The sequence below is a fragment of the Neofelis nebulosa genome, chromosome 2 (assembly GCF_028018385.1).
Source record: "Neofelis nebulosa isolate mNeoNeb1 chromosome 2, mNeoNeb1.pri, whole genome shotgun sequence".
Lineage (NCBI taxonomy): Eukaryota > Metazoa > Chordata > Mammalia > Carnivora > Felidae > Neofelis > Neofelis nebulosa.
The window spans coordinates 5,964,704-5,989,868 of record NC_080783.1 but is presented as its reverse complement, the minus strand read 5'-3'; the positions used below and the strand labels follow the sequence as shown (position 1 = coordinate 5,989,868).

At 48.8% G+C, this 25,165-nt stretch overlaps 1 long non-coding RNA gene across 1 annotated transcript; it reads left to right on the top strand.

Annotated features, from left to right (window-relative positions):
* Window positions 1–19,732: 19,732 nt before the first annotated feature.
* LOC131495528 (uncharacterized) lies at window positions 19,733–24,949 on the top strand. The gene is made up of 3 exons (XR_009254002.1): window positions 19,733–19,907; window positions 23,960–24,071; window positions 24,597–24,949. It is a non-coding gene; the product is annotated as an uncharacterized LOC131495528 (long non-coding RNA).
* Window positions 24,950–25,165: the final 216 nt, after the last annotated feature.

Below are 25,165 nucleotides of genomic sequence, written 5' to 3'. Positions count from 1 at the left end.
AACTGTCATTAAGTTAAGTCTCCATTTGGTGACGTGGGGCTTAGCATACGTGACTCCGTTTGGGACCTGTGGTCTTGTTTTTAACACCTGAAACCATAACAAGGAGTTTAGGAGGAGATGTACGTTACGACAATCCTATCAGTAAAGGGTTTTATTGAGCATTTCGAGCCAAGGGCCGTGTTTTGTAGGGCGCTGGTGTTGTTTTCAGAGATGGTCCTACCGCTTTGGAAGCGACGCAGGTGTTCCGACTCCCCCCACTGCTGAGGAGGAAACCGAGGTACAGGAGGGTGAGTCACCCACGGTCCCGGAGCTGTCCAGAGGTCAGGCCAGAGTCGCCCCAAATGGCCCAGCTCCTGGAACGGTCTTCTCAACTACCTACACGCTAAACTCAGCACCCTCTTCTCCACGTCTTAGAAAATGCTCGTACGGTTCGTGGCGAGCTCTTTTGCGACAGCTTAGGCGGTACCGGACAAGGAGTGTGGTTATTTGCCCTGAGGATGGCCATGAAGACCCTCTTCGTCTACCCGCCCACTCACCCATGCAGCCCCCACCCCCTCCCAGGGTGGTTAAAGTGGTAAGGTCTATGTCCAAGAAGTACTCGATACATGCTTCTCATGTTATTAGTAGAACTGTTCTCATCCCTCCACGGGCTCTCAGGACCCCCTGCTCTGGGTTCCCCCCTGCCTCCTCTTGGCCTCCTCTGTTTTATCCCACCAGCTGCAAAAGAGAAGTGAGCTGCTCTCCACCCCTCAGTCCACGAGGCGGGGGGCAAGGAAGAACCACTTACCTGCTCTACCAACCCACCTTCCACACTATTCTGGGAGGTCCTTTTTCTCACACTGGAAAGCCCACAGTGCCCCCGTCCCCACACCGCCTTTAGGGTACGTCTTCGTTGTTTAACACGGTGACACTCCAGGCCCTACCCAACACCACTGTCTTTTTTTAATTAATTAATTTTTAATTGACGTCCGAGTTAGTTAGCATATAGTGCACTCATGATTTCAGGAGTAGATTCCAATGATTCATCCCCTACGTATAACACCCAGTGCTCATCCCAACAAGTGTCTTCCTTGATGCCCCTCCCCCATTTAGCCCATCCCCCCACCCCCAACCCCTCCAGCAACCCTCAGTTTGTCCCATATTTAAGAGTCTCTTCCGTTTTGTCCCCCTCCCTGTTTTTGTATTAGTTTTGCTTCCCTTCCCTTATGTTCATCTGTTTTGTCTCTTAAAGTCCTCACGTGAGTGAAGTCACGATATTTGTCTTTCTCTGGCTGACTAATTTCGCTTAGCCGAATACACTCCGGTTCCATCCACGTAGTCGCCAACGGCCAGATTTCATTCTCTTTGATTGCCGAGTAATACTCTATATCGCGCTGTCCTGTTTCTACACCTTTGTGAATCTTGCTAGACCGTATATCTTTGGGGCCTGTGTGGTGATGGTCATATGACAAGTATTCTAAAAACGAGTGGGTGAAGGAAGGTATAATTTCAACTGTCGTGACGGATAGTAAGAGACCTATCATACTTATTACATTGATTACTTGTACCTCAACTTGATTTTTCAAATGCTCTTTGATTTTGTTTGATTTTGGTTGTTCTGTGTACACCCATCCGGAGGGAGAAAAGGGACTACATCTTTTGTCGTTTTTCCAGAACCTTCCGGGTGGTGGCTGACGGTATTTTACAAAAATGGCCCTTGTGCCATTTCTGATCCTACATACTCTTCTGGACCCTGGTTCTCCCATCAGGTGGTAGAATCTGTTGCCTGCCCCTGGGTCTCAGGGGGCCTGTGACTGCTCCAGACGAGAGTATGGCAGGGGTGAGGCTGTGTGACTTCTGTGTCCAGATCCAGCTCTGTGGGAGGGCCATCGAGGAGGACAGAGCCCCTCAGCCCGCAGTCGGCATGGACTACCTCGAGGAAATCCATGCTGAGAGATCCCAGCCCTCGGACCCTGGGTTTCCAGCCAAGACCCAATATCACAGAATAGAGAAAACCCTCCTGCTCTAACCTGTCCCCACTGCCGACCCACAGATTTCAAAAACGTAATAAATTGTTGTTTTTTATCCCCAAGGTTCGGGGTAATTTGTCCGACAGACATAGTAACTAGGACACTGGTCTTCCTCACCGTCAAGATCCCGGCTGTCTCTGTACCAACAAATAATGTTTCTTGAGATGAAAATTAACGGCTTCATTCTGCATCATGTTTTTCTTCTGCTATCATGAAAGTGCTGCTCAAAACTCACCTTTGACACTAGTTAATATTGAGATGAGGGGCCCCTGGTGGCTCAGTCGGTCAAGTGTCCGACTTTGGTTCAGGTCATGACCTCGTGGTCTCTGAGCCTGCTTCGGATTCTGCGTCTCCCCCTCTCTCTCCACTCTGTCTCTCTCTCTCTTTCTCTCAAAAATATATAAACATTAACAACATTAAAAAAAATACTGAGACGAATGAGCTCATAAATGAACGGACACCGGGAAACAGTGATGGATATCATTCTTGCCCAACCCAGAAGTAACCTATGCTTTCAGACCGCCTTTGGTCCTGATTCACAGGCACTGGCCTTTCTTCGGTCAGAAAACCCTGTAATAGCACGCATTAGAAATGGTTAAGTTGATTTTCCAGATAAACATGTGATCAATGGGTCAATAGGCAAATCTAATCCACAAAAAGAAGGAAAAGCAAAGAAAGTTAGAAATGAGAAAGTTGTACAGAAACAAATAACAGATTAAAACTTACAGAGAGGATGTGGTATTGAGACTTTTTGACCTTTTTTCTTTAATTTGTTTTAATGTGTATTCATTTTTGAAAGACAGAGAGAGGCAGAGCACAAGCAGGGGTGAGGCGGAGAGAGAGGGGGAGACAGAATCCGAAGCAGGCTCCAGGCTCTGAGCTGTCAACACAGAACCTGACGCGGGGCTCGAACTCACAAGCCGTGAGATCATGACCTGAGCCGAAGTGGGAAGCTTACCCGACTGAGCCACCCAGGCGCCCCTTGAGACTTTTTGGCTTTTAACTCAAGATTTTTCTTTTTAAAAAATGTTAACAAAATTGCTCAAAGTAGAAAGTAGAAAACTTTAAAAGACCATAATCATGAAAGAAATGCAAAAGGTCAGAAAAGATTTCTCTCTCTCAAAACCTTCAGACCTAAAAAGATCTCTTGGTGAAATTCTTGTTTTCAAAGATGTTCTCCTGCTACATAAACTCACCCGGAAGATGGAAACGGACTAAAATTTGCTTTAATTTATTGGATGAAACTTGCTTAATCGAAGATCAAAACTTTATAAAGCTAGAATAAAACCTAGAATAAAAAATGCTGGCAAATGTATTCTTTAACTTTTTTTAAATTAAAAAAACTTTTTTTTTTAACGTTTTATTTTTATTTTTGAGACAGAGAGAGACAGAGCATGAACAGGGGAGGGGCAGAGAGAGAGGGAGACACAGAATCAGAAGCAGGCTCCAGGCTCCGAGCCATCAGCCCAGAGCCTGACGCGGGGCTCAAACTCATGGACCGCGAGATCGTGACCTGAGCTGAAGTTGGACGCTTAACTGACTGAGCCACCCAGGCGCCCCATAAATTAAAAAAAACTTTTAAGGTAACGTTCACATCAAATTTATGTCAGAGGAGCGAGAATAATTTAATACCAGGAAACATAAATATGTAGCATGGCAACTTTAAGAGGAAAACCAAAATCACGTGCATGAGTGAATACTGGAAAAAGAATTGAGTAAAATTGAGCCTCCCTTTAAGATCATCCGGGAAGCTCTCTAAGCACATAAAAAAAAAAAACAATAAATAATAACTGTTAGAATTAAAAATGCAAAACTGCCATTGCTTATATATATGTAATACTGTGACCAGGAAATTTCAGAGAATCAGCCGAAAGTGTCTTAGACTTAATAAGTTAATAAAGAGGGCAGCAACACGAAATCAATGTGGAAAGCACACATATTTGCATCATACCAGCAAAACCAAGCAGCAAATAGAGTGTGTGTGGAGGAAGAATATGTTTGCGTAGATAAAATTAATAAGATACATGCTGGGGAAAAATTAAACATTGGAAATCATAATGAGACACAAAGATTAAAACTTAAAATCAATGGACCAACGTAGCACATTCCTGATGAAATGTCAAATATTATAAAGAGATAAACCCTTCTCAAGTGAATTTATGAGTTCAACACAATCTAAATAAAATCTCAAAGCAATATATATTTTTTAAGTTTATTTATTGAGAGAGAGAGAGAGAGAGAGAGAATCCCAAAAGGGCTCCCAATACGGGGTTCGAACTCACAAAACACTAGATCACGACCTGAGCCGGAATCGAGTCAAATGCTTTAACTGGCTGAGCCACCCAGGTACCTCACAAATATCTTTTTTTAGAACAAAGTAAAAAAAAAGCTAATTCTAACACTTAATATTAAAGAAAGAAAATTGTAATGTTTCTCACGTAAGAAAAGTCAGATCAACAGAATTAAAGACATAACCCAGCAATAGGCAAAGTACATGTAAACCTATTGTGCCAAAAAAAAAAAAAAAAAGAAAAGATTATCCTATAAAGAGGGTGTGAAAATGGACTATTTAGGACTATGTAGAGGAAAAATTGGATCCTCACCTCTTACCATAGGGGGGAAAAAATCCTAAGTGCATTAGCACTTAGAAAACGAGGGAAAAAGTTTCTACCTTAAAGTTGTCCATCAATATATTTGGTCGTAGCTGCAAGAAAACATTCCTCGGCAGCAGAAAACAAAAATGAGGAAACACTGGTAACAAATGAGAAAGACGAGAGGCTGACATCCCAAGTGAATAGAGAATCAACCCAGGCTGGGCCAGGGCAGCAAATAATACGGAATCGCTGGGGAAAGAACACGGACTGCCGTGTCCACAAGGCGTCTCAGAATCGGAAGCTGCTGGTGTGGATGCGAACGGGCCCGTTTTCCCAGAAAGGGATCTAACAGTGAGACAGGTGCCTACCTTCTGACCCAGCCCTTCCATCCTGGAGAAGCATCCTAAGCACTAACCTGAAGACAGAGTCACACGCCCAGGTCGTTGATCTCCAGGTTGCGTACAAGGAAGAAACACGGCCGCTGAGCTAAGTAACTTCGAAGGCGGTGCAACACATCAGCTGGGGGAAGCTTTTTCTGGTTTTGCCTCTTAACTGCCCATGCGGAGAATTTTTGCAAGATGGGACCATGTGTGGTTTGAAGTAAGACGGGATACGGGGTTGTAGGATGCGATTTCAAGTCTGAGCAAATGCACGAAAGAACGTGGAAACGCCGGGATACGTGTGAACGCCTCGCGCCCGCGTGCACTGGGCCCTGAAACAGGGGTGGAAGCGTGCACATTTCCTCCTTCTCATGGACACCACGCGTGAGCTGCCCCCGAATATTCCCTCAGATGATGGTAAGTGAAGGTTGGGTTTTGCTGGTGTTCTTTTAAGCATCAGACCCAGGCGTTCACGGGATGATCCTGAATTTTCCAATGAAGCGAAATGTCTGTCTGGTGAGCTGGAACCTCCCTGTTCTGATCCCCCCACCCCCACCCGCTCTCACAGGCCCCCCTCCGTCTGATTTCCATCTCTGTTTGGGGTCTCCCCTCTCTCTCTCCCCTTACCCCATTTTCCCTCATGGCCCCTGGCTGATTAGGTGTATTGCTTCCTCTCTGGCCCAGAAGGTGAGGAATAAAAACCATCTGGTTTTCTTTCTTTCCTTCTTCCTTCTTTCTTTCTTTCTTTCTTTCTTGCTTTCTTGCTTTCTTGCTTTCTTTCTTTCCTTCCTTCTTTTTTCCTTTATTCCTTCTTTCCTTTTCTTTTCTTTTCTTTTTCTTTCTTCCTTCCTTCTCTCCCTCCCTCCTTCCTCTTTCTCTCTTTGTCTTTTTTTCTTTTCTTTCTTTCTTTCTTTCTTTCTCCTTTCTTCCCTCCTTTCCTCCCTCCCTTCCTCCCTCCCTCCTTCCTTTCTCTTCCTTTTCTTTCTTCCTTCCTTCCTTCTTTTCTTTCTCTTCCTTCTTTTCTCTTTCTTTTCTTTCTTTCTTTCTTGCTTTCTTTTTCTTTTTTCCCTCCTTTCCTCCCTCCCTTCCTCCCTCCCTCCCTCCTTTCTCTTTTTTTCTTCCTTCCTTCCTTCCTTCTTTCCTTCCTTCTTTTCTTTTCTTTCTCTTCCTTCTTTTCTCTTTCTTTCTTTTTTCTTTCTTTCTTTCTTCTTTCTTTCTTTCTTTCTTCCTTTCTTTCTTTCTTCTCTCCTTCCCCCCTTCCTCTTTCTTTCTTTCTTTCTTTCTTTCTTTCTTTCTTTCTTTCTTTCCTCTTTTCTTTCTCTTTATTTTCTTTCTTTCTTTCTCTCTTTCTTTCTTTCTTCCCTTCTTTCTCTCTTTCTTTGTCTTTCTTTCTTTCTTTCTTTCTTGCTTGCTTGCTTTCTTTTTATTTCTTCCCTCCTTTCCTCCCTCCCTTCCTCCCTCCCTCCTTTCTCTTTTTCTTTCTTCCTTCCTTCTTTTCTTTTCTTTCTCTTCCTTTTCTCTTTCTTCTTTCTTTCTTTCTTTCTTTCTTTCTTTCTTTCTTTCTTCTCTCTCTCTCTCTCCCTCTCTCCTGTTGAATTTAAACCAGGTGATTGCCAGCAGAGACCCAGAGAAGGTGGCGGGGGCAGCAGTGGGGGCACAAGACTGCAGCCGGCCAGACCTGAGGCTAACACTCAGACTTCCTATGCTGATGTGAAGGGGAGTCTATGGCTGCTTCCCTGGGGTGGCCTGTGCCCTCCGGTGCCGTGGTCTCTGCATGGCAATGGTCAAGGCAGCTGCACAATTCCCTCTCCAGATTTCTGAGTTGCTTCTATTCCCAGCCTGCCCGTTTCCTCTTCCTGACCAATCCCCTGGGCTCCCCGCCAGTCTGATACATACCCACCAGAGTGCAAAAATCCACTTCTGCACAACTACTGCTTTCCGGATCTCCTTCCTTGTTAAAAAAAAAAAAAAAAAATCCTTTTCCGTTACTGTAAGTACACCTGTCTTTGGCGGCTTGTCACATGGATGGCTTTAATGTGCATTGTGAAAACCCATATCTGGTGCTTCTAGAATATAAAAACATGAGGAGACGCAGTGGAATTGCCTCTGTAGAAATCAGACAGTGTCCGAGAGGCTGTTTTGAAACTCTGTATTCTGGTGGTTTGGTGATCTGCTTGTCTCCTGTGATCTCCCGCTGAATGCTGGGGTTGGAGGACACCCGGGTGCCCAGATTTGGGGTCAGTGGAGCCACCGCCGAGAAGCCCCTGGGCCTGGCCCAGGAAGGAGACTGGTGGGCAAGGACGCTGGGGGAGGGACCCAACTCGGTGCTGAGGCCCTGGGAGATGCCGCTGGGGCTGTGGGAGCACCTCGGGGTGTCACGGCTGCCGGACTGGCTCCCCACAGGCAGGGAGGCCTGGAGAGAGCCCGTTTTCGTGGAACATCACACCGGAACGCCCCCTGCCAGTCCTAATTCTCTCCACTCTGCAGAGGGGAGCCCTGAACGTCAGGCCACACGGTGGCACTCACTTTGGGCTGCCCCGAAGGATCCTTCAGGCCTGTCCAGTGCAGGAGGGGGCCTTGGAGTCCCTCTGAATGTCCTGGTGGGGGGCTAGCTGTCCTGGGCCAAGACCTAGAGAGAGACACTGAGCAAGACAGCGCCCCATGCGAGGTCCCCCCGCCTCCTCCCTTGTCTTCATATTGTTTTGCAGTATTTACCACTATCTGATAGTCTAGCCCCGGTTCGTTGGCTTCTCTGGTTTTTAACTATCTCCCCGCGTCAGAACACAAGCACCGAGGGTGAGGGCTTGTTTTTGTTCGTGCCTAGAGTCCCGGTTCCTACAACCATGCTTGGCAAGTAGCCAGTGTTTAATGAATAACTGTGGTGGGAGGAAGGGAGGTGGGGAGGGAGGGGGATCAGTTGGTTGCCCCTAGAGTAGCGTCCGCCACCCTCTCCGGGAGAAGCCGAGAGACTTCCGCCGCGTCCCCTCGAGGTCACAGGGACCACCTGCACGTGGCCGGGCGCCTCCAGTGGCTCCGTGGACGTCACCCTTGGCTGTGAGCCTGGCTCTCTGCTCCCGTGGATGGTGCCCTGATGCAGGTCTCCTCTGAGCGGCAGGGCCAAGAACGTTCCAGCCGAGGTAACAAGACCCTAGAGGGTGCAAGAAGCAGATGCATTTTAGGAGCCTCTAGCTTGAGCGACCCCAGGAACCCCAGGGCTGCTTCAGGAGGAGAGAGGGGAGGGGAGAGCCGTGGACTCGGAATTCTTAGTTCTTTGAAACTCTCTTCACGTGCCCTCGTTCAGGGGCGAGGGGACGGTCCCGAGACGTGCTGCTGAGCTGAGCCACCCCTGGTTTGCTCCTGACCCGCCTTCAGACCCTTCTCTTCCAGGCCCACGAGCGTCGCCGCTCACTGTGGCTTTCTGGTCTGTCTGCCAGTTAAGACAGTCCCCCGGGGCTGCAGGCTTCGCTGGCCAGGCCTTTGCTCCCTGCACGGGGCGGGTGGGCGTTCAACGAAGAAAGTAGCTGGGACCAAAAAACCCCATTTCCACCAAGATCCCCTCTGCTTGCTTTCCTACAATGACCTTTCTCTGCTCAGCGCTTACCTCCCTCGCTGAGGGCAACGGGGCCAAGTTTTAGCCCTGTCCGTTCAAAACCAAGTGTCCAAATGACTGCTCCCTGCAGGGTTTTCTTTGGAACAAAGACGGTTTCTCCTGTTCCGCGTTCCCTCCGCCCATGGTGAACCGAGGCTCCTTCGGAAGCCAGCCTTCTGCACCCTGAATGGAAATCGCTCTATTAATGCACATGGATGTCCACACCATGCAGGGCACCTGCTTTTCTGGGACAGTTGCCATCTGGAATCAGGCGACTTCCTCATTGTGCGCCTATTTCTGGACAAAGGAGAGGAGAATTGGATCAGAAGCGGGCATCCTCTCCCACATCCTGCAGCTGCCCGGCAGACCCGATTAACATGCTCGCGCTTGCTTAGCTGGTTACCTGGCCACCAGGAGGAGGCCAAGGTCCTGCGTATCGGCCCCTCGGACAGGCAGGGAACAAATGTCCTGCAAGGTATTCCCGCTGCCTTTCTCCTCCGTGTGTCCAGGTGTCCTGGGCTGGCTCCTCTCCTGGAGGCTCAGTGGCTGCAGCCGGGTCCAGAGCTCCGCTTGTCCCCACACCCCCTGGCGGAGAAAAGCCCCCCTCCCCTCCCCCCCCCCCCCCCCCCCCCCCCACCCGCTGGAGCCCTCATGGACCAGAAGGGAAGTTGGAACTCCAGCAGCCAAGGCCACCATCTCCTGGCTGTCCTGGCTCGCAGGTGGCTTGAGTCTCTCCCTGGACCGCAGCTGCAGGAGCCGTAGGTGGTCCTGGAGTGTAGACCTGTGGTGTGCCGGATGGTCACTCGGGTTCACGCGGGGAAGGTTTCTACGTATCACTACGCTTTTTGCTTGCTTGTTTTTTTGTTTATTTATTTTTGAGAGAGAGAGAGAAAGAGAGCAGGGGAGGAGCAGAGACAAAGAAAGAGAGAGAATCCCAAGCAGGCTCCTTGCTACCTGCAAAGCCCAACACTGGGCTCAAACCCACAAACCACAAGGTCGTGATCTAAGCTGAAACCAAGAGTCGGATGATTAACCGACTGAGCCACCCAGGAAACCCCCCTTTTCTTTCTTTTCTTTTCTTTTCTTTTCTTTTCTTTTCTTTTCTTTTTTTTCTCTTTTCTTTTCTTTTCTTTTCTCTTCTTCTTCTTCTTCTTCTTCTATGAAAAGGTAATGCCTTTAAAATAGAAAAGTAAAACCTCACTTCACAAGGAAAGGAAGTTCCTAATTTAGACCTGACCGAGCCTTTCCATCTAGGGCCGGTTTAGAGACAGAAGAACTGACTTCTTTGCTGTGGGAGGAAACGGGGGCGGATGAGGGGGCTTGTCCTAGGGAGGAGGACACCTGTTCAGAATCGGAGTCCGTGTGGACAGAGCTCGGGCAGGTGCCAGCTGCCACTGAAATGAGCTGTGGAGAGAAAGCCCGGCTCTGGCACTGGTGTGGGAAGCGTGAGCTCCATGGTTTTGCACACAGGACACCTCCCACGGAGGAGTGTAGCATCTCCAGGGATAAACGTTTACACCACAGTACATTTCGCTGCTGCTCAGTGTCTTGTTTTCTTATAAAACAATATTTTCATGGAAAATACTGGTTTGGAGTGGTTTGTTAAAAAAAATCTAGCTCTGTTAGGCTTTTATAAACTGTCTTTAAGAGCTCTTGGAAAAATGGCGCTATGTTTTTGAATAAGTCAAGATCTAAATACAAGGAGAATTTAATCGAACTAGAGAAAATCAGAGACGATGGGGAGAACTCATTCCCAGTGATAGGAAATCCCGGAAAGCAAAAGATGTATGTGTGAATATGTGTGTGTGTGTGTGTGTGCAAGTGTATATATGCAAATACCAGACAGATGTCTTCGTATATCTTTCATATATATAAAGATACCATAAATGTAACCCAAAGAAAGATGATAGGCTGGGAAATAGTTTCATTTCCTACAGACTGAAAGTTAATATGCCTGTTATATAGAGCGATCCCATAAATTGATAAGAAAAAGACATAGTCATATAGAAGACTTGGTCAAGAGCACAGTTAATTATTTGACAAAATGGCATCCCATCCACATGAAGAGATCGGCTGCATAGATGCACTTCAGACTCTTGTTGCAACGTGGGGGTGGCCTGGCCTTCTTTTCAAAATCTCAGCCACTGTAACTCCGTGCCCACCTTGGGCTCTCTCTCTCTCTCTGTGTCTCTCTCTGAGATGGTCCCTCATCAATATCTCCACCATCATCAGACGCTGGAGGGATGTGTGGGGGGGTCCCCATAAGCCAGAGTAAATGGTGGCAGGGGGTGTGCGATACCCACGAGACCAGTGTGTGTTTCCTACGTGATTAGTTGGCCAGGGAACTGTGGCCACGGTCAGCTGGGAGCCTCGCTGAGCATATCACACAGTGGGGCCAGTGGGACCAGCCAAGGGAGCGGACGGTACCCGTCTCTACCAACATCGGTGGCAACGATTGCTCAGCAGAGTGACCAGGAAAATGCCGACGCCGTTAAACCTGCACGAGCAGCTGACTTCGATCCCAATGGAATCGGTCGTGACATTATGATCCACGCAATCGTGATTTTCTGCCACTCACTATCTCAGCCAAGGACACTGCCACCCTTTCGCCCTCATGGCTCACAGGTGAGACAACCGCGCAGCTTGTGGTTCGAACCGCCTCCCTTTGGGGAGGAAAGGGAGGGAGCATTCAGGATTGTGTTGAACCAGCAGGCATAAACCCAGACTGTCCCAACAGGTCAAGATTGACGGCCCCCCAACTCAGAGCCGATCCACCGCGTCGTTCTGTGCAGTCTACCTCATGAAGACCTCGTCGCAAATCCGTCCACGACCACCTTGGCCCCCACTAAGTCTTCTCTTCCCCAGCCACCCTCATGCTTGTTTCCAGCCAAGCGACCATTTCAAAGGCAAATCGGAGCCTGACAGCTCTCACTTGCCTCCTTTCAAGATTGTTTTGAGACTCCATTTGCTCTTAGGGGAAAATCAGAAAGTTCTCTACGCGTTTCCTCCGAGAGGCTGCCTTCCAACAAAGACAGGACCCTTGAGTGCCCACCATTTTACCTAGAACATCTGCTGTGTCCCAGGTGCTCCTAAAATATCAGCTAAATCCATGAAGGAAGGAGTCCGTCAGGTTTCTTGGGCCCACCGAATCTGCTCTGACAGGAAAAGACTGTTCAATTATTGCGTGATCAAAAATTCCCCTTATCCGTATAACACCAGCTTGGTTTCCATCGGTGATGTGTACCATCATGCGCCTACAGTGTTTCCCCCACCTCAAATTTGCTGTTCCTTCCATAGCTTTGGGGGATTTTTCAGATTCAAACAAAAACAGTAAACAATTCTCCATACCACCGAAACAATGTATTTCTCTCCCAGATGTCGAAGGGGAGAGCCAGCAAGAAACAGAGGAGGGACTGCAAATTAGCAACATCGTTCCATGTTTATTTCATTTACTAAAGGTTTCGCAGACACAGGAGTGTTTTAATGAGAGACACGAGGGCTACTCTTACTTCACAAAGGTTAGCAGTAAAAGGCATGATTACGACAAATCTGCATCGCGTCTAAAAGAGATTAAAAACGATTTTATAACTCCGGAGCACACATCTGGATAATAGCAGCATTTTACCGAGCAGGTCGAGCACATACTCCTGTGGTTCATGCTTCTGCCTGTGCTCTTAAAAGACCAAACACATTCGCAACATTTAGGTGGGGGGGGGGGGGGGGGGATGCAGGGACGGAATTTAGCAGAAATGTGCGGTCTAAATAATGCATGGTGATGGCTTCAAGGTAAGATAGGCTGTTGTCAAAACCGTCTAAGAATAACCTAAATGCTTTTGATGGGAAAGGTTTGGGGCAGTATTTCTTCATATACTGTGCTCAATTTAGCTGTGGAGAAAACCCACACATTCACTGGGTGTTTCCCCTCATGAGAACCAAAAGCTTTTTCCCATCAAAAGCGGAAAAGTTGCCGTGTATCTCTAGCTACTGCTTTAATGAGGAAGAGACCCATAAATAGCAAAATGCGGAGAAAAGCCCAGCGGATGCCAATAGCTCCGGGTTCCTGGTTTGTTTTGTTTTTAATTGTTTTTTAATGGTTATTTATTTTTGAGATAGAGACAGAGCGTGAGCAGGGGAGGGGCAGAGAGAGACACACAGAATCCGAAACAGGCTCCAGGCTCCGAGCTGTCAGCACAGAGCCCGACGCGGGCGCGGGGCTCGAACCCACAAACCGTGAGATGGTGACCTGAGCCGAAGTCGGACGCTCAACCGACTGAGCCACCCAGGCGCCCCTTGGGTTCCTGGTTCTTGTTATTTCTCTTCTGTGGAGACATAGCGGCCACTGGTATACGCAGGTCCCACCAGATTGATACAATGGGCATCTTAAACTTCCTCATCAAAAAACAACAACAAAAAAAACAAAATCAAAAACCAAAAAAACACAAGAAAAAAACCCAAACACCAAATGGAACGGCGCCTGGGTGGCTCAGTCAGTTAAGCATCCAACTTCGACTCAGGTCATGATCTCACGGTTCGTGGGTTTGAGCCCCACGTCGGGCTCTGTGCCGACAGCTCGGAGCCCGGAGCCTGCTTCGTTCGGATTCTGCGTCTCCCTCTCTCTCTGCCCCTCCCCTGCTCACGCTCTGTCTCTCTCTCAAAAATAAATAAACATTAAAAATAATTTAAAAAAACCCCACCGAACGGAGATTGAAAACATAAAGGTCAGTATCAGACAGCTGATACTGTCTGAATAAGGGCCCCTAGAGATAACAGCTCCTACTCTCCTGATCCCCCTCCCCTGTGAATGTGACTTCATTTGGAAAAAGGGTCTTTTCCCATGTGATTGACTTCATGATTTTGAGATGGGGGGATTATCCCGGATTATCCACGTGGGCCTTAAAGGTAACCCCAGGGGGGCTCATGAGAAAGAGGGAGGGGGAGATTTTGCTCACCCACGAGGAGAAGGCCACGTGACCACAGAGGCGGAGACCAGAGTGATGGGGCCACGGGCGTGGAAATGCCAGCAGCCACCAGAAGCTGGAGGAGGGAGCTTCGGGAGGGTGCGTGGCCCTGCGGACACCTTGATGGTGGCCCAGTGGAACCGTCTTTGGGCTTCTGGCCTTCAGAACTGTCCTGAGAGAAGAACCCTCTTGTTTGAGCAGCCACAGGAAAGAAATACAACCGAAGGTCTCAGGCAGGGGTCCTGGGCCGCAAGCAAGGGGCATTCCCTCTGGCTCACGTCGGTAGGAAGGCGACTGGCGGCTCCACGGATTGGAAGGGGCTGGGAAGGGAGGGATGCTCAGAGGGCAAGTCTGACACCGGGGCAGAAACTCCCACGGGCGTGTTTGCAGCAGTCTGTCCTGGAATGATAACGCTCCGGCGATGTGCCCTCTGCTTCTCGGGCACGTTTGGTGCAGCAGGTGCTACGTGAACACCTTTACGTACCTTCGCGTCCTCACCAAAGCCTGGGACGGCCTGGCGAAGCCGCTGCCCCGAGGTCACATAGTTACTGGCTGAAGGAATCCCGGGATTCCTACCCCCTCAGACCTTTTTTTCCATTGCCTCAACCTGGCTCCTTTTAGAAGTGCAAAGCAGATGTGTTTAACACTGAACCAGGAGACAAGCAGAACCGTGAGCCAAGACTTAATGGCATTTCTAAAAGCCCGCTTCTCCATGTTAAGATGTCCTCACACCCTCCCGCTTCTGGAGTTTTTAGCATCGCGCGAGTCATGCGTTCGATACCTTGCCGCGGGCCTTCCGCCCTTTCTGCAGAGTCGGGCCTCCTTGCCAACATTAGGGAAGTGCCTCTAGATCGAGCTTGACCTGTAATCCAGTCGTTTCCTTGCACGTGCCTCTCGGTTTTTCCATCTGGTCCTGTTAGCAAAGGGAACGTGCATTGTTAACGGAGAAGCAAAGTTCACAATTAGGGATCGATAAGGAGCACGTATATTCTGCTATATCAGCCTCAGGGTTATTTCATCAGCTTTAGAACTTCCCCGCGTGCTCCCCCCCCCCCCCCCCAACCCCGCGAGGTCCCCGTCCCTCCCCGTGCACGTCAGCAGCCCAGGGTGCATGAATCACCCCACCAATGGTTTATGCCGCTGCACCACAGCAAACTAAACAAATTCTTTCCACGTTAGCCGGAGGGTTAAAAAAAGAAGCGAGTGCTAAAGGAGGTACGATTTTGAGCTGAGCACTAGAAAGAAAATAAAAAGGAAGCAAGACCTCGGTCGACCATGTGCACATGGGCCTGACTGACTTCCTTCCTCTGTGACTTCTGATGCGGCGGCCTCTCAGGGGAATGCTTTCCGCGGAAAGCTGGGGGGCCCGGGCCAGGGCGGGCAGGAGGCGCAGAAGTCGCCCAAGTGTGGCCAAGGACAGAAATTCACTGTCAAGGAGTCTGTTGCTCTAAGTTCTGTGCAAAAACGCCCCCTCGCAGGGCGGTCTTCTGGGTGGTGTGAACGGGGTCCAGAACCCACCTGGCTCCTCACTGCTCCGGCCTGCTCCCCCTTCTCACCCCCTCCTCTTTCCCCGCTCCGAGAAGGAGCAGAGGTTGCCTCTCTCTTCCCTCCCAGTCTCCGAGGCCCTTACTCAATGCTCAGTCCTGTACCTCAGGCATGGCGCGGAACGGCTGGCTTCACCTTTACTCCCAAGTTCGTCTCTAAGCCAGGGTCGACATCTCTTCAAGGCAGCCAGGAGTCTAGTAAAGCCTTTTCTCGTGTCAAAGCGACAATATTTGCGGTGATTAAAAAAACAAAAACAAAAACAAAAAAACTAGAAGTTCAGGAAAATTCCATCTCGTAGGAGAATCATGACGTACTGGGCTGAATGGTGTTCCCTCCGAAATGCCTGTCTAACCTGGGACCTCAGGCCGTGAGCTTTTTGGAAAATAGGGTCTTTGTGGATGTAATTCGTTAAGGAAAGTCATCCTGGATGTAGGGTGGGCCTGAAACCCAGTGGCTGGTGTCCTTATAAGAAGGCCACGCGTGCCACAGGGAACACGCAGAGGAGGGCACCATGTGACAAGGCAGACGGAGATTGAAGGGATGTGATGTGTCTACAGGCCAAGGAGCTCCAAGCTGTAAACCACCAGAAGCTAGAAGTGGACTGGACTAGAATCTTCCTTGGAGCCTCCGGAAGGAGCCACTCATGCTCACACCTTGATTTTGGGTTTCTGGCCTCCAGAACCATGATAGAGTCATTTCTGTTTTTGACTCCCAGTCTGTGGGATTTGTCACGGCGGCCCTGGAAAAGTCGCGCACAGGTGACCCATTGCACGGGCTATGTCCCACAGCACGGTGGGTTTCTCTTTTCCACCCCGTAGCTCAGCAAAGCCCACATCCGCAGAGAGGGACCGTGATGACTCCCATCCCCAAGCATCGACAACGCAGTGCTGAAGACAGCGTCACTGACCCGGACTGGACCGCCCGAAGAATCTTCCGGTCCGGAGTAAGGAATAGCGAGCTTTTTTGTGACAGGGATCAAAGGCCAGTGAAGATCCTTTTTCCTTAATTCTAGCCATTTGGTGGCTGAAAAAAAAAATTTGTTTTGAAAATCACTATAATTTTATTTTTTAAAAAATTTTATGCAAATTAGTTAGCATCTAGTGCAACGATGATTTCAGGAGTAGATTCCTTAGTGCCCCTGACCCATTTAGCCCATCCCCCCTCCCACAACCCCTCCAGTAACCCTCAGTTTGTTCTCCATATTTATGAGTCTCCTTCTGTTTTGTCCCCCTTCCAGTTTTTATATTATTTTTGCTTCCCTTCCCTTATGTTCATCTGTTTTGTCTCTTAAAGTCCTAGGATGAGTGAAGTCTTAGGATTTTTGTCTTTCTCTGACTAATTTCGCTTAGCATAATACCCTCTCGTTCCATCCACGTAGTTGCGAATGGCAAGATTTCATTCTTTTTGATTGCTGAGTAATACTCCATTGTATATATACACCATGTTTTCTTTATCCATTCATCCGTCGATGGACATCTGGGTTCCTTCCATCCTTTGGCTATTGTCGACAGTGCTGCTATAAACACGGGGTGCATGTGTCCCTTAGAAACAGCACACCTGTATCCCTTGGATAAATACCTAGTAGTGCAATTGCTGGGTCGTAGGGTAGTTCTATTTTTAGTTTTTTGAGGAAGCTCCATCCTGTTTTCCAGAGTGGCTGCACCAGCTTGCATTCCCACAAAAATTCATTTGCAGCAGAAAGTTTAAGCAATAGCTTGAATGTTCGATTTTTCCCAATATTAGGATGCCCCAGCCCCTACCTACTGAGTTGGGGGGTTTACAGGAAACCCCACAGGGAAGAGCCACATGCCCCAATCACACCTCAGGCACGTCTTTGGGCTGCTGTGAGGGAAAGAAGAGGGTTGCACCAGGTAACTTCACCCGAGCACTTAGCCAGCACGCCCCCACCCCCACCTCCCGGCCGCCCCCAAGCTCTGGCCCTTTTAACTGTTCTCTTCACAAACACAGACTGGAGCGGCCAGATCTGTGTGTGTGTGATTTTTCCCATTTGGTAGACAAGAGGCTGGGAGTTGAGTGGGGTTGACATTCTTTCTTTCAAAAACCTGATGAGCTTCTCTGGAATGCCAGCCTTCCGGAAGCTTCTCCGCTCAGTGCCTGTTAATCCTCTATTGAGAGCTGATAATGAGGTTGGGATTTTTTTTTTCTTTAGATGGATAAAAGGAGCATTGCTGCTTCTTCTTTTTTCTGGCCTGTAGAGTCTATGCAGTTATTTTTTTGCCCATTGAAACGTGTCACAGTTTTACCACATTGGCTTTCCCGTTTCCCAAGATGATTAACAGTTGACCTTTCTTTGCTTAAAAAAAAAAAAAAGGAGGGAGCTTCTCCCCTCAATTGAATGTGTCCTGAAGATAAGCCCGACTCAAAGTTCTGCTTCTTTCTTTCCTCTCACGTGTTTGTTTTCTTTCTCAGCTGAAGTCTCCGCCCGGCTGTCAATCGGAGGTGGTCAGGATTAGAAACCAAAGCGACCGCTGCTGTTTGCTTTAGCTGGGACAGTCCTGCGTCCTCCACCTCAGTGGCAGCTGCAGAAGAAGCTTTAGCCTGCCGAGGAAAAGTAGTCGAACAGGATTAGTGGGGAAGGGGGGTGGGGGGCCAGAGCCTCTGGGATCTTTTCTTGTGCTTCAGGGAAAGGCCACCAAACCCTCTGTGTTCTCTCCCCCCTGAGGGCCCAGACCTGAATGCCTTTTTATCGGAGTCATCTGGCCCCGCCCTGGCCACTGGCCGCAGGAGGCTGCCGCCGAGCATCAGAAATGTGGCTGCTCGTGACCGAGGCGTTCTCTAAAATATAAACCTGTTGCCAGGTTTCAAAGACTTAGTACAAAACACATGTCAGCAATGATATTTTTGAGTGGATTGACACCCGACACACCACGGCCTCGGCTTCGGCTTTTTGTTGATTATCTGACACGCGGACCCCCGAAAGCAGACCTCCCAGATTACAGCAAAAAACGTAGATCTCGTAAGACTTCCCGGGAAGCAGACGGGGTCAGGGCCAAGTGCTTTTGGGAAGAGCCGTGGCAGAGTTCCACTGGGGATCAGAAAAGAGGTGAGCAAAAGAAAAGGGTCCTGAATAAAGTCTCTCGTCAGAGAAACAGGTCTGCTTTTGTCAATATGGCATTTCAGGAATGTGTGCCCACAGGACCCCTTGCTCATCCCTTTTAAATGTCGGTTTAACAGCAACGACCCTGTCAAGCGAATACTGTTCCAGAGGCCCAGCCGAGCAAGTGTGTAAGGTTGTGAATAGCTGTCCAGGACCCAGGAACACCCCCGCGGAAAAGTGGGGCAAAGCTTGGGACCCACTGTCCAAAGATAAGAACTCTGTGTAATCGATGAGTCATTGTAAGAGCATGTTGAGGACTCAAGGCTGGGGACTGTGACAGCCTTTTCATCTTGCAAACATGGCCCAGCTGCAGTGACAGACCCTCCAGTGACATCCCACTGCCTGGCTTGAGCTCCCACAGGAGGAGCTCCCACACTCACCCTTAAGCATCCTAAAACCAAGGAAAGGAGCCCTTCGGCGACAAAGAATGAAGAGGAACTTTGCACTAAAAATCACTTGGTTGGCTCAACGTCTTTCTCAACTACAGCCAGTAGGTCGGGTAAGTAGAGATTACCATCTCTGTGTCACGGAATGAGTCTTTAGCCTGAACCTCTGTGAACTTACGTGCCAAAGGCTTGAAGGATGGGGCCATTTTGATCTTCAACGCAGAACGGGGAGGGTAGGCAGCATCACCACTGAGGAGGAGGGGTGGAGATTTAAGCCTGGGTGAGGAAGGGTGATTTATAAGCCTCAGGAAAGAAGATCTGCGGGCACTTCAAATATCCCCAGAGAGGACACGATGGCCTGATGTCCTTTCTTTCCCAGGCAAAGAGAGAGTTGGGCACTCTTGGGTAAAGGAATGGAAAAGCAGTCTGTTGAAATTCTTTCTTCATACCCTGATGTTTACTTGTATTTCGAAAAACAAACAAACAACACTAAAAACACTTGGTCTGGTTTTATGTTTCATAAATGTAATTGTAAAAATAGGGAGAACAAAAGATCATACTTCAGAGGATCTATGCTTTTGCCTTTCTTAGGCATATACGCATATACATTTTTTAAATTTCTCTAGTTGACTTGTACTTCCCGAAGAGCTGAATAGAACTGAAAGATGAAAGGCCAGGTTGCCATCTGATCACCACGTACGCTTCTCTCTGACAAGCTCACGGTTCCCTCCCGTCTGATTTATTATGCTCCTTGGCTTTGCGGCAACATTTCACAAACTCATCGATACAGAAATTCCCGAGAGTGAGTCTCTTAATTACATAGGCTCTTCTTGGGGGGGTGAACAAAACAACAAATGTATTTCTCCCCACGTGGGTTGAAATGCCCCGTGTGACGTCCAACTTTACCACAACACTGTGGGGTGGGGGAGGGGCGGAGGGGGGCTGGCTTTACCTCGTGGTGCCGCCGTCTCCCAAAATGTGTTGGTGACTTCACGTTGTCTAACAGCTGGGGCCCTTATGGCCTTACAGCTCACAGCCTTCTTTTCCTCAACAAGAGTCCCCACACAGCAGTCCTGTGGATGATCCAGCTATCTCATGGGCCCTGAGCCCCATGGTTCTAACTTCCTTCCTCTTTATGTCATGCCAGCACTCATGTTCGTGGCCAAACCAGGGAACTGGGGATGGGTTGACCCACACCAGCTCCAGGGTCTTGCTCACTTCCCATAGAAGATACCAACCATGGGGTAGCCGCATCTTATCAGCTCTTCCGAGGGGACCACGGTGCAGTCAACAGCAAGATGGCGTAGTCCTGGTTGTCCCTGTGTCAGGTTGACCTCCTAAGAGCTTGCAGGGGAGATGGCTTTGAAATCCTTGAATGAGTTCATGCTCTTTTCTTGAAATACACTGAATTCTGGTAGCTTCCCAGAGTGCAGTGTCCCTGCCTTATGCTGGTTTCCCTTGTGGCCCCGTGAGCCCCTTGCATGGATTTGAGTATCCTGGGTGTTGGGTTCATTGTTGCATCTTGGCTCAACATCCTAGACCAGGAGCCAAGGAGAAAGGTCTTTGGATACTTCTTGCTGAGTCCTGCTTCTCATCCCAGGTACACAAAGGTGAGGGTGAGGGGTGGGACACTGAAAACTAAGCAGACTGCTCATTGGTGTCACTTTTGTACTGTTTTTCATCTTTCTGGGGACAAAAGTGTCTGTTCCAAAGGGACAGAATGGGAAATTTGACTAAAAGTTTTAAAATTCAAACCCAGGGATGCCTGGGTGGCTCAGTCAGTTAAGCGGCCGACTTTGGATTTCGGCTCAGGTCATGATCTCACGGTTCGTGAGTGTGAGCCCTGCACGGGTCTCTGCACTGACAGCACGGAGCCTGCTTGGGATTCTCTCTCTTCCTCTCTTTCTGCCCCTCCCCTGATCGCCGGAGTGTGTGCTCTGTCTCTCTCAAAATAAATAAATAAACCAAAAACAGGTAGAGAGACACTGGCTGTTGGATGGTTCTAGAACAGATTCTGAGAAGGGACTAAGGATAGGGAGGGAGAGGGGCTGTCTGGCACGGACTCCTCGTGGCCACTTTCCTTCAGGCTCTTCCTGGACCTCCACACATACACAGGGACTCACAGGCCGAAAGATCACCAGACTCCCCTCCTCAAATCCCCGCTTTCTGCTGGAGCCCCCCGCTCGGCTCTCAGCACTCTCCACCCCACCATTCACTACCTTGTCTCCCGACTCATTTTCTTCAGAGCACTTATCACGAATCACAAGCCATGATTGTCTTGCTTTCCTGCTTCTCTTCTACTCCAAGCCTCAGGGGTCTGCCTTCTTTATTCTTTATTTAATCTTCGTGTCCAGTACAGTGCCTGGCTTAACTCCAAAACGACTCGTTGAATACATGCAACTTGCATAGGAGACATGGCACAAGGGGCTAGGACCTGGGCACTGAAGAGGTCGGATCAGTTCAAGTGCTCAGTGAGCATGGTGTTATCATCAAAGACAGGGCAGTAGGGGGGCTGGAGGGAGCTTCGGTAGCCTTGCGGCGAATTCCGTGCAGACATGGAATTCTAATGTCTCTGCTAACGTAGTGAGTGGACAGCCGCCAGAACGAGCCCAGGAGGAGACAGAGGACAAGAATGGAGAGAAGACAGTCAGGACTGAGAAAAAGGGAGAGCAGGTGTATTCCATACAAAAGAAGACATAGAAACCCCCAGGGGGTAGATGAACCCCAAGAGAGCTGCAAGAGAAGGAGGCAAAGACCAAGGTCAGGAGGAGGAAGTGCATCGCCCTGGTGTCAGGACCTGGAATAAGCCTGGCCACTCCGGTTCCTTGGCAACTTAAGCCCAGCAGAGCCTCTGCCTGGCTTCCGAACGGCAGTGACCTCTACCCCCAGCTTTCCAGCCCCCAAACCTTTACCAATGACTCAAGAGCTACCAGGAGCTTGTAAGGCACTTCGTCCAGTGTTCTTATTTTGTAGTTGAGAAACTCTGAGAGGGACATGTTACCCAGTTAGTGGCAGAGGTGGGCAGGAGGACAGTCTGACCTCCTGTTCGAAGCGGTTATGGGTTTAGGGGCAGGGCTAGGGGCAGGTCAGCCACCTGACTCCCGGACTGCTCAGGACGGTCTCGTTTTCATGTCTCCCAATTTCTCAGACTTTGACTTAAGTCAACCATACTCTGACCATCCCAGACATCCGTCTAATGTCTGTGAGATTCCTCCTCAGGCTTCCCGGCAATCCCCGGGGAGAGAAAACAGCGGAAACAGAATGGCATGCAATTATTTCAATACTAGAACCATGTTTTGAGGGCTCCACTGAGCTAAGGGAGGACCCTACGCTGGCCCATAAACTATGATTAAACAGGACCTTGTCTGCATGATTGACACTGGGTCCAACTCTGACAGTGAGCCAACATCCACGAGCGCTAGTTAACTTGATTGTAACAAACCCCAGAGACTGGGCTTCCGGTATTGGCTACTTGAAGGAGTCCACGAAGGCGAAATGCCTCCGGCTACGGAGATCTAAAAATGTGAGATAAAATATGACACAGTTTATTTCAGATATGTAATGGAGTTAACAAGAAAGAGAGACCCTCGGATGCCAGAAACAAAGAGGGAACCCAAATCAGATCAATCTAGTGTGATTCGCGGCTGCAGTCCCTGAGGGGTTTGTAGGGAGTTAATTGGCCCAGAAATAACACTGACACAGCTTTTGTTCTCTGTTCACACCTGGTGAGGACAGAAGATGAGGTCTTCGTAGAAGTTGGAACTCAGAGCTCTCCCGAAAGTGGAGATTCTTGAAACTCAGCCCTCTTAACGAAGAGAATTTAAAATAACTCCACGCACCAACCAACGTGCCCCTGTCCAGGGCTCTGAAAAGCGGGGGAGAGGGGGGAGTCAGAGTTGATATTATTTATGTAGTGTAGCAATCCTTAGTTGAACTTGCAACGTATAAACTGATCTTGCATTAATAATACCACCGGAAGCCATGCAAGACCCTGACATAATAGAATCATCTGAAAAAAAGATCCCACAAAAAATGAGTATGTCAAAGCTACCACAGCATTTTTAAAGAAGGAATAGAAAATCTTACCAAGAGGGGCACCTGGGTGGCTCAGTTGGTTGAGCATCCGACTTTGGCTCGGGTCATGATCTCACGGCTCGTGGGTTCCAGCCCCGTGTCGGGCTCTGTGCTGACAGCTCGGAGCCTGGAGCCTGCTTCGGATTCTGTGTCTCCCTCTCTCTCTCTGCCTCTCTGCTGCTCACCTTCTGTCTCTCTCTCAAAAATAAATAAAACATTAAAAAATTCAAAAACACTTTTATGAAGAATAATACGCAATGAAAAGACAACAAGCAGATTGGAAAAAGCAACGCTAGAACCATGAAGGGTAGTCTGAATTGAGGATAGAACGAAGAATGATTCAGTGAAGCTCTTGCTCCTAATGTGTGACTTAACCTCCCTTTTATCTTTTAGTTTCATTACAACTGTTATTTAAAAATTACCCAGGGGTGTCTGGCTGGCTCAGTCAGTAGAGCGTGTGACTCCTGACCTTGGGGGCATGAGTTCAAGACCCACATTGGACATAGAGATTACCACCACCAACAAAAATAATAATAAATAAACTAATTAACTAAACCCCCTTTAAAAAACTATCCAATTATTCAGCATTGTACTGGGTTGAATAATGTCCCCCCAGAATTCATGTCTACCTAGAACCTCAGAATGTGACCTTCTTTGGAAATAAAATCTTCACGAAGGTAATTAGCTAAGATGGGGGTCCCGAGATGGATGAGAAGAAAAATAGAGCTGGCTCAGTGGGGAGAACGTGGGACTCTTGATCTCGGGGTTGTGAGTTCAAACCCCACACTGGGTGTAGAGCCTACTCTATTAATTAAAAAATTAATACAAATAAGTCAGTAATCACAATAAACGTGCACAAGGATACCCAAATAGTTAGACGCCGTATTAGCTCAGATTAGGGAAAATAAATTCTACAGCGGGCTGTTTGCTCCTTTCTGTCATTCAGAGGAACTTCTCAAGTACAGTCTGCTCATGAACTACTGTTTTGAGGAGAGAGCGCCCCTGCGAGAATCAGATCTGAGTTTGCTACAGCGGCTTTGCAGCTCAGAGCAGTGGACGAAGAATTGTGTGGGAGGTCGGGAACCGGCTCCAGTATCTAGGGTGGTAACCATGGGGAAACACCTGAGTTTCTCATTTGTAGAACTGAGGAGGATTCTTGCCTTGACCTCATCACTTGGTACGGTGACCCTTGCAGAAGGACATAGTGGGAAAGAACGTAGTTAAGTTCCGTACAAAAACCCGAGTTACGAGGTCTAGACTACAATCTGGCTGTCCGCTGCTTCACTTTCCGCTCTTTGCATTACAGATCCACAGGAGTTTGCAAGCACGAGACTCTAGTTGGCTCGTCCTGGGTCATTCATTCAGCATTTACTAACCCACCCACAGAACACGCTGAACCCAGGCGGCAGGACGAGGAGGTAAGGACGCCAAGGCCCTGACCACGGCTCACTGAGGCCACTCGTCGGCAGAGCCATCCTGCCACGTTGGGACCCTTCTTCCCTCACAAAGCCCTGCCATTTCGAAGTGTTCCGGGCTCCGCAAAACATCATCAAAGACTTGGGAAACTTGATTGGCTTATTTACCCACAAGTGTGAGCCTCCGTGCATCCCACATTCCCTTAAACCTTCTTTTTCCCTTTAATTGGCTGAGTTCCTCTGGGAGTTGGTTCATCACCACGAGCCTGTTCCACAGCTCCTGCACACGGCCCCAGCCAGCCCGCACCTCCGCACGGACTCTCCAGGCTTTACGGCTGCATCCACGGGCACCATCTGCCAGTGCTGGGCCCCCGCAGTGGGACCCTTTCTGTGGCTGGGGTGGCCTTTCTCGAAGGAACTGGGGGAAGGAGGGCAAGTCTCACAGAGTGCAGATACTGAGTTAGGGCAGCTAAGCTCAAAGCTCAGCTCCTTGCTCCTTCTGATTCAGGTCTTCTTCTTCATCTGCAGAATTTGCTGGAACCACCACTGAAAAAAACCCTCACGTAAGGGACTGATGGTCTGGGAACCCTCTAGTTATAAAATATGAAGGGAAAAAAAAACCTTAGCAATTTCAGCTTCAAGAAAGGTCACTCTTAGGAGATCAGGCTACATTCCTGCCGAGTTGAAATGAGTCATCGTAAGTGCCCTTCAAGTGCCAGCTAGGAGGGTAATGAACTTGCAACTTACCAATATTGCTGAAACACACACACACACACACACGCACGCAGACGCACCCAAGCACACACGCACGCAAGCACACACGCACACGCAAGCACTCGCACAGACTCGCGCGCACACACACACACACACGCACACAGACGCACCCAAGCACACACGCACACGCAAGCACTCGCACAGACTCGCGCGCACACACACACACACACACACACACACGAGCTTTCTTTTTCATCGCTTTTAATTATGTTTGCAGCTTGTTCAGAAACCCCCAACTCTTACCAGATTTTAAAGGAAAATCCACCTTTCAGGAAACTCAAGGTTTGAGCTTTCTATTTCTTTAAAAACAAACAGATTTAAAC